This window comes from Tursiops truncatus, chromosome 2 (assembly GCF_011762595.2).
Source record: "Tursiops truncatus isolate mTurTru1 chromosome 2, mTurTru1.mat.Y, whole genome shotgun sequence".
Classification (NCBI taxonomy): domain Eukaryota; kingdom Metazoa; phylum Chordata; class Mammalia; order Artiodactyla; family Delphinidae; genus Tursiops; species Tursiops truncatus.
In genome coordinates, this window is record NC_047035.1 from 27,338,874 (window position 1) to 27,356,071 (window position 17,198).

Sequence of the window (17,198 nt, forward strand, 5' to 3'; positions counted from 1 at the left end):
AAGAGCAAGTATCTATTTTGTAGATAAATATACAATGTTGCTTTGCAAACAATTAAACGTGCTAATTAAAACTTTTTGCACGCTCAAAAAAATTTAACAGATGAAGCACACAGTTGAAAAGGTTCAGAGATCACGACTCTGCAGAAGCCCCAGCTCCCTTGAAAAGTCACACCCTCCAGCTGTGATTTAGCCACTTGTACTTCTCGGCAGCCACCATTGTCTTTCTCGACTCTGCTCTTCTATTTTTGCTGTTTCCTCTGGGTTGTCCCTTACCCCGCTGGCCTGGCCAACTCCTACACACCCCTAGGCTCCTGCTTGGTTGTCATCCCTGCCAGGAAACCCTCTTTGACCCCCCACGTTGGATGTTCTTAGAGGACCATCCCTGCCTGTGCATTTCTTTATCATGACGTTTACGTCTCATCTCATTGCTGTGAAATTCTAACCACATATCTGCCTCACTCACTAACCATGAGGCAGGAAGGTCCTATCTTGTCTCTGGTCGCCAGTACCTAGCACAATGGTTGAAGCGACCACTGGGGTCTTTTTTCTCCCATTCACACCACTGACTAAAAAACTTTGCAAAAAAGAAAAAAAAAAAATTAATGTCTTTTCCAGAGTCCCATTCCTTCTGGAGCTTGGGTCAAATTGAGACCACCAGGCCAAGGGTCTCCCTTTGAGAAAGAGAAGAAAGTTCCCCTTCACCCACACTCCCCCCTTCCAGAGTATGGTTCCTCTAACACAAAACACAGCCAAGGACTTCCCCTGTCAGAGACTGGCTGAGTGAGTCCCTTCTGCAGAAACTTGATAACATCAGAGCACGGTGAGTGTTCCAGGCAACAGACTGTCCTTCTCGTGTGACTGGAGGAGGGCGTTCACAAAGAGGTGAAGGCCTCCTCGGGGCGGGGGCCTCCACCGGCTCAGGGCGGTTGGGTCTTGGGGTTTCTTGGCAGTGCTGCCCCTCAGCATCTGCTTCATCTCCCGCCTTCCCGCACGGGACTTCTCCATGTCTGAAGATGGCTGTCTCCCAGTTCCTAAGCTACCATCACCTCAGTGCAAACCATTAGAGAAGCCTGAGGAGCCCCTCAAAGTTGCAATTCCAAATTGGGATAGAGGGTCTCATGGGTGCAGTTTGCGTCAGGGGTCCACCCCTGTGTCACTCAGCCACTCACAACTCACAGGGTCAGGGATTGGTCTTACAAACGTGGCTGCCAGGGCCCATTCCTAAGGGGGCCGGGGGGCTGGATGGCTCTCAGAGACTGTAAGTAAGCACACACTCTCAAAAGTGTCATCCGTAAGAAGGAAGGAAGGAAGTGGAAGGAACTATAAGCTGCGTATCTATTCAGTGCCAAGTGCTTTAGCAATTCTCTTAAAACGTGGAGTCAGATCTTGAGTGGATATGGAGAAGTTGGCCTCATTCATCTCCCCAACAGTCCCTTTGTGCCAGCCCCACGCCAGGAACTCAGAAATGGGGAGAAAGTGGAGGAGACAAATGCCTACCTTCTGGGAGCTAACGGTTCAGTTAGCAAAGCCACAGAGGAGCCTAAACTGGCATTAGGAAGCCTGGCCCCTCTTCCAAGCCCACCCATGCCCCATGCATCCTTCAAAGCCCAGGTCATGTTCCTCCTTCTCTGTGAAGCCTTCCCTCACCACACCTACTTCGGTGTAGAGAGGGATGTAGTGTGGTGGCACAGAGAGAACCAAGAACTGAGTATCAGTCACCAGGGACCTGGTCCTGCCTCTGCCACCAACTAGCTGTATAACCTTGAGGGCATCGTTGGTCCAGCAACAGTTGCCTTATCCATGGGCTGAGGACGCTGATCTACTGAGGGGAAGCCTTCGAGGAGCCTCAAAACTCTTAGAGTCTATGAAATTTTTTATCTTCAACTCCTTGGAATTTCTTTAGATTGTGAAGTGTATGCGACACAATTCCTTTTCCTTTTTCTTTTTTTTTTTTTGATTTTTTAAATATCTTTATTGGATTATAATCGCTTTACAATGTTGTGTTAGTTTCTGCTGTACAACAAAGTGAATCAGCTCTACGTATACACATATCCCCATATCCCCTCCCTCTTGCACCTCCCTCCCACCCTCCCTATCCCACCCCTCTAGGTGGTCACAAAGCTCTGAGCTGATCTCCCTGCGCTATGCAGCAGCTTCCCACTAGCTATTTATTTTGCATTTGGTAGTGTATATATGTCAATGCCACTCTCTCACTTCGACCCAGCTTCCCCTTCCTCCATTGTGTCCTCAAGTCCATTCTCTACACCTGCATCTTTATTCCTGCCTTGTCACTAGGTTCATCAGTACCGTTTACAATTCCTTTTCTAATTGTTGTATTGTGAACTATTTCAAGGTGAAAAAAATGTGTGGGTCATGAGGATGAGACTTGTCTGTGCTCTATGGTCTCTTCTTATTGCAGAATGATCGAGAATGGACTATCTGGCTGCTTCCTGAGGTGTCACTGGCTTTAGCCCACTTCCAGGGATTTCACACACCTGGTAGCATATCATCTCTGGATGATCCAAGTAACACCTGTGTTTCCCCAGCTGCATCTGGGATCTTGACTGGCATTACGGCAGAAGGTCTACTCTGGAAAATTGAAGCCTGCAGCCTCTAATGCTGGACCAGGATGGTTGCCAAACTTGGAATTATAATGTTAAAGAAATCCCATTCAATGAGATCATGTGAATGTTTGGGCGGTCGTGGAACTGGAAATCTGCCAACTTCCATTACTTTAATGCATGAAGAGAAATGAGAACAGAAGTCCTAAGTATTTTCAAATATCTTGATACTTTACAGAAGAAGAGGAGGAAGAGGAAGGGGCAGGAGAAGAAGGAGGGGGAAAGGGAGAGGGGAGGAGGTATAGAAGAAGAAAATGGCGCTGAAATCTGAGACAAAATAACAAAGCAGTAATTAAGTCCTCAGGACTGGGCAGTGACTACTGCAACCTCATGCAGTTGGGTCTTTTTTCTTTCTTTTTCTTTTTTTTTTTGGCCACACTATGCGGCTCATGGGATCCTAGTTCCCCAACCGGGGATCAAACCCAGACCTCGGCAGTGACAACGCGGAGTCCTAACCACTGGACAGCCAGGGAAGTCCCCAGCTGGGTCTTTATGTACTGATGATGTTGCTACTTTCTGTGCCTGTAGATAAAATCTCAAGGTGTCAAATATCAAATGTCAGCAAAAGAGAGGGGCCTTGAAACTCTACCGAGAGGAATAATATGAAAGGAAACCCTTTTACATTGAGATTTGAGCTATCTCTTATGTCCATCTGTGCACACGCTTAATGTGAAATTATGTCAAAAGAAATTGCATCTTCCCACACATAGAAAAGCTCTAAAATCATTAGCTTGAGATGTCTGTTCTTTGTGATTAGCAGTAATCTTTTGATGTTTGACTACATGTTTTTCCCAGCAAAAAATTCATATATACCCTAGCTTCTCCCTTACCTCTTCAGAGCAGGTCCTCAGAGCTATCTGAGAAGCTGTCTCCTGAGCTTTAGTCCTCAGAAAGTCCTCGAATAAAACTTAACCCACAACTTTTACAGTGAGCATTTTTATTTCAGTTAACAGCTATAACCGGGAGGGGTGGTGGTGATCTAGAGTCAGATAGACTGAATTGAATCACGGCTCCACCACTAGCTAGCCATGTGACTTCCGGCAAATTATTTCATAGTTCAGCACCTTAGTTTCCTCACCAGAAAAATGAGGATGTTACCAGTATATACATCATGGAGCCTTTTGGAGGATTCCATGAGATTTTTACATTTGGTGCCCTAGGTGAATGACAGCCGCTGCTATTGCTGACACAGCCATAGGCAATATCCTGTTTCTTCTCCCAAACTGACCGTGTGCCCACTAACAGCCGGGCCGATCACGGTTGTCCCTGGTATTCACAGCAGTGTCCGGCGTGGTCTAGGCACACAGCATTCATTCAACGAATTGAATTGATGAAGCCCTGGACCAAACTGCCCTGGCCCCTCTGAAGTCCCCCAACTTAAAGAGTTTGAAGAGGTGTTGCATCATGGGACAAGTCTTGAGAGCAAATGTCCAGTGACTTCCCAGTTCCCTCCCAGAGCTAAGAATAATTTAACTCCACGGCTGGTCATTTTTGCAGATTGAATTTCACTATTGAAAGAACTGAGTCCCCAAAAGGAGAGGGACTTTGGGTTGACTATCTTGAGTCTTAAATTCCATATCTATCTATCTATCTATCTATCCATCATCTATCTATCTATCTATATCAATTTTTTCCCATTATCCTCCCAGGTATACCTGTAATCCAATGCACCCTTAGGTGGGCTGGAAACGGCAGCACAAACACCTGCAATGGACATCAATCCTGGGAGCCTTGGGCTCACCAAAGCCACGCTTAAAATCAAAGTGCCCCCAGCAGCCCATGTCCCAGCTCAGGCTCTCATCTCTGCAGAGATGCACCAATGAACAATTTCCCAACACCACCCCTTCTCTGCAGCCTGATAGAGAAAGAGCCCAGCACTTTGCGTTCCCTGCACCGAGGACTAAAGGTCACTTCTCCAGGAACACATAGTGAATGGACACCAGAGTGGAGATTCCCAGGGGCCTTGTGCTTCTTATTCCCAGATCATCACAGGAATGGAGAGAGTGGGTGGTGGAATCCGTATTTGAAAAAAGAGCTACATCAGCGTGGCCTGCTACCATCCACTCAGGCCAGAAAAGACCTCAGAGGTACCGGAAAAGGCACCTACTGATGCGAATCTTTAAAGACTAATTATAATACATTTCACTGTGACCAGACTTCTTTTAAAATAAGTACGTAGTTCCAATTTCTTTTATCACATGAATACGTATAAAGAGTTCAGAATTTCTAGCAGTACAGAAGAATTTATAATGAAAACCAGAGAGATGCTTCTAGAAATAATCATCGTGACTACCATTTACTGAGCAACTACTACGTGCCATGCACTTTACAGCCATGATCTCATTCAAGGCTCACACCACTCTGTGAGGTGGATGCTGAGAGGGTCACATTTTGCAGATGAAGAAACTGAAACTTGCCCAGTATCACACCATGTTAAGAAAGAAAGAAAGAAAGAAAGAAGCTAATATTATAAGTTTAGTAGATCTATGATTAAACTCTGAAGATTGGGATGGAAGGAAGCCCAAAAAATGAAAACGGTTGATATGGTGGGGTGATAAGATTATAGGGCCTTTTTTCTCCTTGGTAAATATTTCTGTTGTTTTCATGCAGCGGTACACTATACTACAGGATGGATAAGTTGATTTCAAACACCCCAGGGGTGATGGAACCAGGAAGCCTATGGGGGAAGGGTCATGGGCTGTCAGCCTGGTGATAAGTGCCCCCCATTCCAGCTGACCCTCCCCTTCCCCGCCTTCTCTCCCGGCCCACTTCCCGGCACTTTCTCAGCGTCTTTGTCAATTGCTGTCGTGTGTGGAGGGAGAGTTTGGGGGAAACCCCTTCTCCAGCTCAGATGGGCTTTGGTTCTTTTTAAAACTGACTGGAAATTTGCTCCTTTGGAACCCAGGGTTTTTTTCTCTTTCCCTTTTATGAATCAACACAGAACTGGCCTATGTGGGCCAGAGAAGGTTCTGGAATACAAATCTTGCTGAGGTCTTAGTGCTCCTCAGCCTACAGACTCTCTCAGATTCACTGGTCCAGGCTTGCTTCAGCCCAGGCTTCAGGCTGCCTCCTGCCCTCCCTGTGCCCAGGAGGCTGGGCTCAGAGACAAAGCTCAGTCCCCAAACCCCAGAGGCAACCTAGAGGGTCCCTGTAATCCACACACCTTAATGAAGGGAGACGTCAGCGGGGAACGGTGGTCTTCCTCCCCATAACTCAACTTCCCCTGGGGTGTCATGAGACGACCCTGGACTCCTCCCCAGGAAGAGCCCAGAGCTAAGTGACCCCACGATCCCATCTCCCCCTCATTTGCCCCCCTCCCATAGCTGGTACTGAGAGCAGTAACCTGAGACATTTGCCCTTGTTAAGGGGTTCCTTGCAAAGTGTGTTGCCCCTCTGAGGCCATTTTGGTTAGCCCAACTCTCATACTGACCCAGGGTATCTGGATTCAGTTATCCCACTTCATAGATGAGATGATGGCAGCTCAGAAGCACGAAGTGACTTGCCAGCAGGCTCCGGGCTGGGATTCTTGCCCATCCCCCTGCCAACCACCCCCTTCTGTCTTGTTAAATTGGCTTTTTCATCCCATCTGAGGATAGTTGACAGCATAGCAGGACTGTCTTTTTGCTCATTGCTACTACCTTCATCTTAGCGCCAGTCTGTGGAAGGGGGTTTGTAGCAAGAGAAGAGGAGTGGGGATGAGCTCAAGGGGTTGGAGCTGAAGAGCGGCTTGGAATCCTGAAAAGAGAGGCTATGAGCTGTTCACAGTCCCCGCCCCAATCCCAGCCTCAGCTACAGGCCAAGGCTTATCATTAGCAGACACCCAGGGACAGTGAGGGGGAGAGAAGAACAAAAAGAGCCCAAGAGTAAAACATTCTAAATATTGTCCCGAAATAGAGATTTGGATTGTAAGGAAAAAACACTTATCTTGTTATGTCTGGAGCTACCAGATTTTCAATGATCTAATATCACCAGGACAGGACTGGTTTTTCCCTGCCATTCAAGTTGCTCTCTCTTATCGTGCTCATTTTATAAGCTACTGCAAAGTTTTTGGGCAAGTGGAGAGTATATAAATCATCAACAGATAGATAAATGAGCTGCATCGTTTTACCTTTGTGGCAGTGGTTTGTTTCCTAAACTTGAAGCCAGGCCCTGTTGGGTACATGTGCAGGAGGAGAGGTCTGCATGGAGTCCTCCTTGAGGGCAGGTGCAGAGGCACAGACAACCTGTGACCACACTTGCTGTCTCAGATCCACTCTTAAAGCACAGACGCACCGACCTCAACCTCAGAGGGCTTTCCAGCCCTGTTCCCGGATGAGCCGTCCATGATTCTGAAACTCAGTGCCTCCAGGGTAGGAGGGGAGCCCAAGAGACCACTCCCAACCACTTCTTCTGCCCCTGCAACCATTTGCAACAGATGTCATCCATTCAGCAATTATTGAGCACCTACTATGTGCCAGCTCTGTGTAAGAGCTGGGAATTCAGCAGTGATGGAAATCAGCATAGCCCCTGCTCGAATGCAGCCCACAGAATAATGGGGAGACAGATGATTAAAGAATTACAATTACACGCACCGAATGACACAAGAAAGGCAGTACACAGGAGAGACACCCAATCCAGACTCGAAGGGCCAGGCTTTTTTACTGGAGGAATTGAAATTTAAACCGAGACCTCAAGGCTATTTAAGACATAAGCCAGGGGGAATTCCCTGGCGGTGCTTTCACTGCTGGGGCCTGGGTTCAATCCCTGGTCAGGGCACGAAGATCCTGCAAGCTGTGTGGCGTGGCCAAAAAAAAAAGAATTAAACAAAAGACATAAGCTAGGTATGGCAGAGACTGGCTGACAGGTTGTGTTTCCTCTGCCTCCTGACACAGAGCTAGACTACATTTCCCAGCTTCCCTTGCAGTTAAGTGTGACTATGGGACTGAGCTTTAAGTTATGGAATATGGACAGAGTTGAGAAATGTCACTTCCAGGCCTGGTCCATGTTCTTTGCTCACTCACCAGTTAAATGCAGAGGACTCCAAAGCCCTTGGGGAGAGCAGAACCACGAGATAGAAAGGAGCCAGGATCCCTGAATCACCATGTGGAAGGCCTGCCACCAAATGGGACTGCTCTTATGAGTTATTGCATTCATGAGAAACACAGTTCTATTTGCAAACCACAGAGATTTGGGCTTTATCTGTTACAGCAACTGGCATCACCTTAACTTATAACCAAGTATTTCAGAAAAACATATTAGTAAAAACAAGCTACCTTAGGAGGCAGCAGTCAATCAGCCAGACGGGAAAGAACAGATTCTTTGAATCTTAGTTTCCTCATTTGTAAAATGAAGATAACACCTTCCTTGAAGGGTTGCAGTGAGCATTAAATAAACAGTACCTAGAATGGTTTCTAAGACATAAAAGACTTATCAAATAATAAATCCCTTACTACTAACTATATGCATTCTTAGAATGACATTTAACTAAAAATATGCTTTGGTAACTGTAATAATAATAATAAAAATTTATTGAGAACTAATTATGTTCCAGGCATTGATCTAATCACTCACATGTATTAATTAATTCCATCCTCCCAGCCCTGTGAATTAGACACTGTTTTCCCCCAGTTTTATAGATAAGGAATCAGAGGCACATTATGTTAAGTAAGGCATTCAAGTGATAAGTGGTAGAGCAGGGGTTTAAATCCAGACAGGCGTGGTCACAATTCCCTTGTTACAGATGAAGGAACAGAGAAGTGACACAATTTGCTTAAAGCCACACAATCTCAACGAGTCCCAGGTTGGGGCCCTGGAACCAGCCATTGCTTACTGTGATTCCGTGGGAGTACAGGGCGTTCTCAGACCGTGAGAAGCACCATCCTTTTGCGTTTCAGCAGGTGTGCCGGTGGCTTTACAGTAATGATACTGACCAAAACCAAATACTGCTTTGATCGACTGTTAGAAAGCAGCAGGTGAGTGCGCACCAGGGCCCTTCACATGATGTAACTCAAGCCCTCTGGCTGTGCAGTCAAGGCTGAGGGGGCTTTGGTCTTGACAAGAATGACATTTTCACAAGAGCTTTAAAGAAGCTTGCACTGGAGCAAATCTCATTCAGTTTAATAAGGATGCTCAACCTCAGGGGGTAAAAAACAGTTATAAGAAATGGGACTTGGGCTTCCCTGGTGGCACAGTGGTTAAGAATCCGCCTGCCAACGCAGGGGACGCGGGTTCAAGCCCTGGTCCGGGAAGATCCCACATGCCGTGGAGCACCTAAGCCCATGTGCCACAACTACTGAGCCTGTGTGCCGCAGCTACTGAAGCCCGTGCACCTAGAGCCCATGCTCCGCAACAATGAGAAGCCTGCGCATCGCAACGAAAAGTAGCCCCCGCTCGCCGCAACCAGAGAAGAGCCTGCGCGCAGCAACGAAGACCCAACGCAACCAAAAATAAAAAGAAATTAAAAAAAAAAAAGAAATGGGACTTAGGAAGGCAAACTTGGTTATTGGACTTGCTGAGGTCTCAAATGACCACCAGAGGGCAGCAAAGACATTGGTCAGAGGCAGGGAACTTCTGTTTGAGGTTCTGTCTAGAACCGTCCTCAAAGGATGGGAGGTGGACAAGAAGAGAAAAGGCCTCTTCTTTCACGCAGAAAGCATCCCCTAGACTTGGAATCCCAGCCTTTTAAAAGAGAATGGGCTTTGAACTTGTTCTTCAGATCATGTAACTAATGCATGATAATAGCAGAAAAATTGGAAAATACAGAGACATGTCAATCAAACCATTATAATCCCACCAACTAGAGAAAACTGCCATCAGTTAGTATTTCAATGAATTCTGGATAGATGTAGCGTTACATATATATACATATAAAGGTATACATTTACACATATTTTGGCTTCATGAAACTATCAGTCAGCATACTGGCATACCTTGGAGATATTGAGGGTTCAGTTCCAGACCACTGCAATAAAGTGAGTACTATACATACTTTGGTGATTGACTTTTAAACCCAACAAGAAAAAAAAGGTGTGTATGTATATGTATATATGTGTCGTTCTTTTGTCCAAAGTTCTTTTGTCCTGTGAGCTCCTTTGAAACCCAGTCCCCACTGCACCCAGCACGGGGATGAGAGATGGCTGGAACAGGAGCAGTGTCCTCTGAGCTTCACTGGTCACTCTGCTTTGTCTCTTCACAGTCTGGGTCTAAGCTTCCTGAGTCTTGGGGGAGGGGAATCGTGGAGATTTCTAGCTAAAAAAGACTCCACTCGGTAAGCAGGTGCTCAGAGTTCGCTGAATTTCATCAAAATGAGTCACACTGAAGATGCGAAGCAGTGACAAGGTTTAAGGAGTCACCACTTCCTGGATCCACAGCAGCACATCATCCTTTTACCCCAACACAGGCGCCATGATGGTGGGAATCTAGGCAGCAGCCACAGGCGTGCCTGTTCTCCCCCAGTGCAGAGCCTCCACACCATTTCTTTGTCTTTGGGTATGACCATCTCTTCCTAGAGAAATACATCAGCATCCTTACTCTGCGACCCCCTTGATCACTATGAGGTGAATGTCAAATCTAAAAAAACCCACTGAAAGTACAGCGGTGCTTGAATTGAGTCTTAAATGAGACACAAGTGTTCACCAGGTGAAGGGAGGGAGTATAACACCGCCTGGATTTCTAACACTTGCTTCATTCACAGGAATAGATGGTACACCACTGAGCCCCCAAGAGAATTCTCTTTGGCAAGTGCTTCGGAGTGAGACCAATCTGGTTTTGAATCAACTCCATCACTTCCTGATTGTGTGTTCTTGGGCATGTCATCATATAACCCTGGGCATTCTAGGGAAGGACCAAGGTAAGAATGTCGGAATAGTTTTGGGGGAAGCATCTGCTCTTCAGTCTGGCTGGAGTCCAGGATGAGAGGAGACAGAGCAGGAGGGAGCCAGGAGGATGGCCTTGGTTGCCACACCAGGCAAGGCCACCAGGAGCTATGGCTGGATTTTAAGTAAAGGCTAAATCATGCAATAATATATATATGACCAATTGTAAAGCACTGGAGAATTTAAAGAATCTTTCATTCCATTTAAAAATATATATATTTAGGGAATTCCCTGACGGCCTAGTGGTTAGAACTCCATGCTTCCACTGCAGAGGGCCGGGGTTCAATCCCTGGTTGGGGAACTAAGATCCCACAAGCCACACAGCATGGCCAAAAAATAAAAATAAGAAAATATATTTTTATATATTTAATAAATCAATATTCATTTATTAATATTTCTATATAAATATACATTTAATATTACCTGTTTTACCAATCTCACAAGGGTCTTGGTAAAAACCAACAAAATGCATTGGAGGAAGAGCTTTGTAAACTAGAAATATACTTGTCACTGGCATTGTTCTCTTATTTGAGTGACCATTATTGGCTCCCAGGTGCAGCTCGGAGGGTCCCCACCCTGACTCTCCATCCTAGTCACGCCCATGAAACACTTCCAGTGTATGTGTTTCCTGCCCTCTCAGATCCACTGCGGTCACGGTTCACAGCTCAGAGGGTGTTTCTTAACCTTTTTCAGTCCTGCTTAAGCCTAGTCAAGTTGGTGTGGCAGAGTGGGGAGGTAAGCCAGAGGGAGGAAAGGAAAGAGGCTTCCTGCCTGGCATTTGGGGACATCTGGGCACTGAACAGAGAGATGATGGTCAGGGGCAGTTTCCCCCAGATCTAAGTGCACCCAGGCCTCTCCCCATGCTCTGTCAGCACCCATCATTAAGTTGCAGCATTTTGCTGCCGCCTCTACTGCAGTGGGTCCTTCATCTTGCCTTCCCTGCTGTAGATGGGAAGCAGGGCTCCAGACAGGGAAGTATCCAGGCATGTGGTCGCAGACCTGGGTCTGAATCCTGCCCCTGTCCCTGACGTGTTCATCACTGTGGGCAAGTGATGGCAACCCTCTGGGACTCCATTTCCTTGCCTGCCAAGGGAAAAATAATGTTATTTATTTACTAATAAATTTTGTATTTTTTATTTACTAATAAATTTTATTATTAATAATTTGCTAATATTATATTATTTACTAATTCTTAGGTTATTGGGAGACTTAAATGAGATAAGCAAGCACTCAATACATCTGAGCTAGAATTATTGTTAATATTAGTCATTTTGTTCTTATAGCTTCCATTGAACTGGAAGCTCCTTGGCGGTCCAGAATCATATCGTATCATACTCAGCTTGTGTGATAAGCTGTGTGGACAGGGCCTGTGGCCCACAATACTTTTAGGAGCCCCTGAAAATGTTTTAATTTCTTTTACGATCAAAAGGATAAAATGAATATAACCCAATCTTGGTTATATTTGTTTTTATATCAATGAGGTTGTAAACATATGATTTTTAATATATATTTTTTAATGAAGGAAGGGGCCCACAGAGGCAAAGTGTATTCCACTCAGGAATGTCACAATGTGGTCCTGAATGCAAGGGCTTGGAGTGAGACAGAGCAGGTTTGAACCCCAGCTCCACCACGTAGCTAAGAGAGAGATCTAGAGAAAGATACTTAATTTTCCTGAGCCCCAGTTTTCTCATCTGAAGAAAGGCTCATCTGATAAATCCAACCTCCTAGGTCACTGAATCCTACTTCCCCTCCTTTTCTGTCACGTCACATTTCTAATTATGTATTCCATGTCTGTCTTTCCCCACTAAGCTGTAAGCTCCGCAGAGGCGGGAATCCCGTCTAATTTCATGCTTCCCACCCACAACCTTTACAGCGCTCTATGTGCTGTGCATTGTTCTGAAGCTTTTAAATGTGTGACATCAGTTATGAAGGGCTTTAGCCCCATTTTACAGGTGAAGAAACTAAATGGTTAAGTGACTTGTTCAAAATCACACAGTAAGAAGTGGCAGTGTGTGTGTGTGTGTGTGTGTGTGTGTGTGTGTGTGAGTGTGTGTGTGTGTTTGAACCCCAGAACCTGTGCTCTTAACCACAGCCTCTAGCTGTGATATGGAGCTCAGAGCCTGGCAGACAAGACAGGGAAAGAAGCAGGTACCTGAGGATGCACGGAGCAGAGGAAACCACCCCTCAATGCGATTCTGATAAACTGAAATGAAGATTTGTTCATTTTAGTGAGTAGGTGGCTGTGAAATAGAGGAGACAGGAAATCATTAGGGAGAAGTCTTCCCCATAGACAAATGCTTTCCATTCATGAAGGGGGGAAAGTTTAGGTAGAGAGAATAATCTGACCACATCAAGCATGATAGTGATTGTGGCTGCAGTGAATCAAAGGTTCAGTCACCCTGGGGAGCCGGTCAGCTCAGGTCTCCCTGAGGTAGGGGAACTGACAAGCCGGGACGGGGCTCCCCAGAGTTCAAGTGTGGTCCAGGCTCAACCTGAACAGAATAGGTGCTTCTCAGCTGGAACCCCACCCCTGCCTGCTCACTTTGTGCGGCTCTCACACAGAAGAATTGGTTTTTTGTTTTTTATAATCATTATTTATATTGTTTTTATTTTATCATCTTTACTTTTATAATTTTCTTTGCTTTTATAATTATCTTTTCTGATTATAAAATAACACACATATCTTCATCTTAGAAAAATTGGAAAATACAAATACACATGCACACAAAATAAGTGAAAGTCAGTGATCATCTCACCACGCAGGAATAACATGTTTAATATTTTGTATGTTTCTTTCCAATCCCTTTTCATGGCATATGAATACATATTTATTCTTGCAACATTGAGATCATAAATAATACAATTGTTTGTGTAGACAATTTTTCAGAAGCTTTAAGAAAAACAATCAATAATACAATTAGAATTATTGGTCTAAAATTTAAATATATAAAATAAAATGTAAATTTGGGTTTAGCATTCCTTACTTCCTTCTAGATATCCAAGGCTGTTGTAATGCACCTAAAACAAGCAATGAGTAGTCAAAAGTGAGACCTTTGGCTCTTATCATCACCCAGGAGTTGATGGACTTGACTTTTTTTTCTGCCAAGTGGGAGAGGAATCCTGGAAGTTCTATGAAGTAATAGACACAAGTTAGCTGTTCACCACATCTATTTCCTTTTCTTCCTGGGGACGCACCTAGACTGTATTTCCCAGCCTCTCTTGCAGTTATATGACCATGTGACTGAGTTCTAGCCAATGAAATGCAGGTGGATATGTATATTAGTTATCTATTGCTGTGTAACAAAGTATCCCCAAACTCAGCAATCTAAAGCAAGTTATTTATTTGCTCTATAAAAAATTATCCCCAAAGTTAACAGTTTAACACAACAAATAATTACTACCTCACACAGTTTCTGAGAGTCAGGAACCCAGGAGTGCCTTACCTGGATGGTTCTGGCTGAGGGTCTCTCATCCATCTATTGGCTGGGGCTGCAGCCTCTGAAGATTTGATCGAGACTGGGGGTTCTTCCATTCCTCGCTGCATGGGCTCCCACAGAACTGCTCAAGACGGGGCTTCCTCCAGGGTGAGTGATGGTAGAGAAAGAGTGACAGCACCTGGGACGGAAGCTGCAGTCTCTTTATAACCTAATCTTGAAATTGACCTTCACTTCTGAACTCTATTTGTTAGAAGTAGGTCACTCATTAAGTCCAGCCTGCGCTCAAGGGGAAGAGAATTAAACTCCACCTCCTGAAGGAAGGTATATCAAAGAATTTGTGGATTTTTTTTTTTTTTTTTGGCCACACCGTGAGGCATGTGGGATCTTAGTTCCCCAGCCAGGGATTGAACCTGTGCCCTCTGTATTGGGAGTGCAGAGTCTTAACCACTGGCCCACCAGGGAAGTCCCTGTGGATGTATTTTTAAACCACCACAATCTGCTGCACATTCAGGCTTGTGTGGCCCTCCTCTCTCTTTCTCCATCTGCTGGCTGAGTGGAGAGGACTCTAAAGTTCTAGAGGAGGAGAAGGGCACAAAATGGAAGGAACTTGGATCCCTGAGCAGGGTGTAAAGAGCTCCCCACTCTGCAGCCATGTGGGCTGAGAAGAGAGGAATTGAACTCTCCTGATGTTAAGCCATTGAGATTTGGAGTTTCTCTGTTACAGCAGCTAATTAGCACATAAAGTAGATTTGTTTTGTTTTGTTTTCCTTAGACTCAGGCTTGTGGGTGTAGGTTCTATCAGGAAAAGTCTACTTTCAAAATAATAGAAGTGCCTTAGAGAAACGATCCCTTTTACTGTGCAGAGAGATTGAGAGCCCTGACCTATGAGAGAAGTAATCACATTCTTTGGAGGAAAAGTGTAGGAGAATTGAGAGGCAGAAAGCCAGAGGACAGTGGGGGCCCCAGTGCAGGTGCAGAGAGCTGAAGTTGAAGCTGACACTTTAGGGAATCTGTAGTGAGCACAGCAAAACCCTAACAGGAATGTGAGCATCTGAGCCCAGCAGTGCCACACAGTGAGTCCCCATTCTCCTAAAACACAGGGAAAGAAGACGGGAAAAACAGATTAAGAAGGGCAAAGGAAAGTGACTCATTTAAGAGCTGTATGCTACAGAAATGAACATACGATACGTGTAGGCATATATGTATGAGAATGTTCACTGCAGCCAGGTTTATGATAGCGGTTGGGGTGCGACATGGAATGGGGGAGAGGAATAGCCTAAACACTCATCAAGGTGGGAATGGTTGAATGGAGTTTGTTCATACATACCACGGTGTATTGTGAGGGTTAATTCAAGCAGGACTGAAATTAGCGCAAGTTGATTTACTGAAATAAGAGACGTTTGTGCATAGCACAGACCGCTGGCCAAGTCATTAAATGTACTGATTAATAGTGTTGCTTTGTAACCAAAGGGTCTGAGGAATTGGTACCAACTGGTCAGCAGGGTTTATTTTTTGTTTTTACTTTTACTTTGTTCATCACTGTTTGTTGACAATAGTGAAATTGATGATTTGTACCTGGTTTTGGCAAGACCCCTGAAGGTCTCTGCTGCTGGGGATGGTAAACCAGCAAGAAATATGCCTGTGTGACCAGCAGGGTGTAAGAAGCCCTGGTGGAAACTCCATCTGGGGCTTCCTAGGTCTGAGGTGTTTTGTGGCACACCTGAGACCCAAAAGAGAAAGTGTCTGGTACGGCTCTTACAGAGGGAGGACAGTAGGAATTTATACCTGGCCTGTGGATCCCTCGCTGTCTTACTTCAATGTTTTTAATACTTTTCCTGCAATAAACTGTAGATTTGCAAGCACTGTCAATTGGATTCTGTGAATCTTCTTTAACAGGCAAACTCTGCCTAATGACCACGGTGAGTGTCCATGAGATGGTAACAGCTGTGGTTGCCAAGAAAGAGTGAGATCTACATGCACGTCCTGGAAAGAGGTCCTTAATGTAAGTGCAATAAGCAAGCTGCAGACTAATATGTAAAACATGATTTCATCTTTTTTTTTTTTTGATGTGTGATGCTAGATAGGTATAAATATCAATATATTTGTAGAAACTTAGGGAAAGAATCAGGAAGCATATACATGAAGTTATAAACAATGGTTACCTTACTGGGACTGCGTAGAGCGGGGAATGAAATAGGCTGGAATATCTACTTCTAACTTTATGTGATTAAAAAAAGTGGAATTATAGATCTTTTTTTAAATGAATAGACTATTTTTTAGAGCAGTTTTACGTTTACAGAAAAATTGAGCAGCGTATAAAGAGTTCCATATATTCCCTTTCCTTTCCCCAGAGTCCCTTCCAGACACTTTCCTCCATTATTTTTTTGTTTGTTTGTTTGCTTTGTTTTGTTTTGTTTGCGGCACGCGGGCCTCTCACTGCTGTGGCCTCTCCCGTTGTGGAGCACAGGCTCCGGACGCGCAGGCTCAGCGGCCATGGCTCACGGGCCCAGCCGCTCCGCGGCATGTGGGATCTTCCCGGACCGGGGCACGAACTCGTGTCCCCTGCGTCGGCAGGTGGACTCTCAACCACTGCGCCACCAGGGAAGCCCCTCCATTATTAATACCTTGTACTGGTGTGGTATATTTATTATAATTGATGAACCAATACTGATATATTATTATTAGTTAAAGCCCTTAGTTTCACATTAGGGTTCACTCTTTGTGTTGTACGGTACTTAGAGTTCGGGGGGGGTTTCTGCTTTTTTATTCTTTGTTCGTTTTTTGGCCTCGTGGTGCGGCATTTGGGATCTTAGCTCCCCAGCCAGGGATCGAACCTGTGCCCTCTGTATTGGGAACACAGAGTCTTAACCACTGGACCACCAGGGAAATGCCAGTACTTTGAGTTTTGACAAATGTATAATGTCACGTGTGCACCATTACAATATCATACAGAATAGTTTTACCACCCTAATCATAGCCTGGGCTCACCTATTCATCTCTCCCCACCTCCCCTCTGAACCCCTGGCAACCACTGATCTTTTTACTGTCTCTTTTGCCTTCTTCAGAATGCCCTATAACTGAAACTACATATATGTAGCCTTTTCACACTGGCTTCTCTCTGTTAGTAATATGCACCTCAGGCTCCTCAATGTCTTTTCATGGGTTGGGAGCTCATTTCTTTTTATTGCTAAATAATATTCCACTGTCAGGCTGTACCGCAGTTTGTTTATCCATTCGCCCACTGAAGGACATCTGGATTGCTGTCAGTTTTTGGCAATGGTGAATAA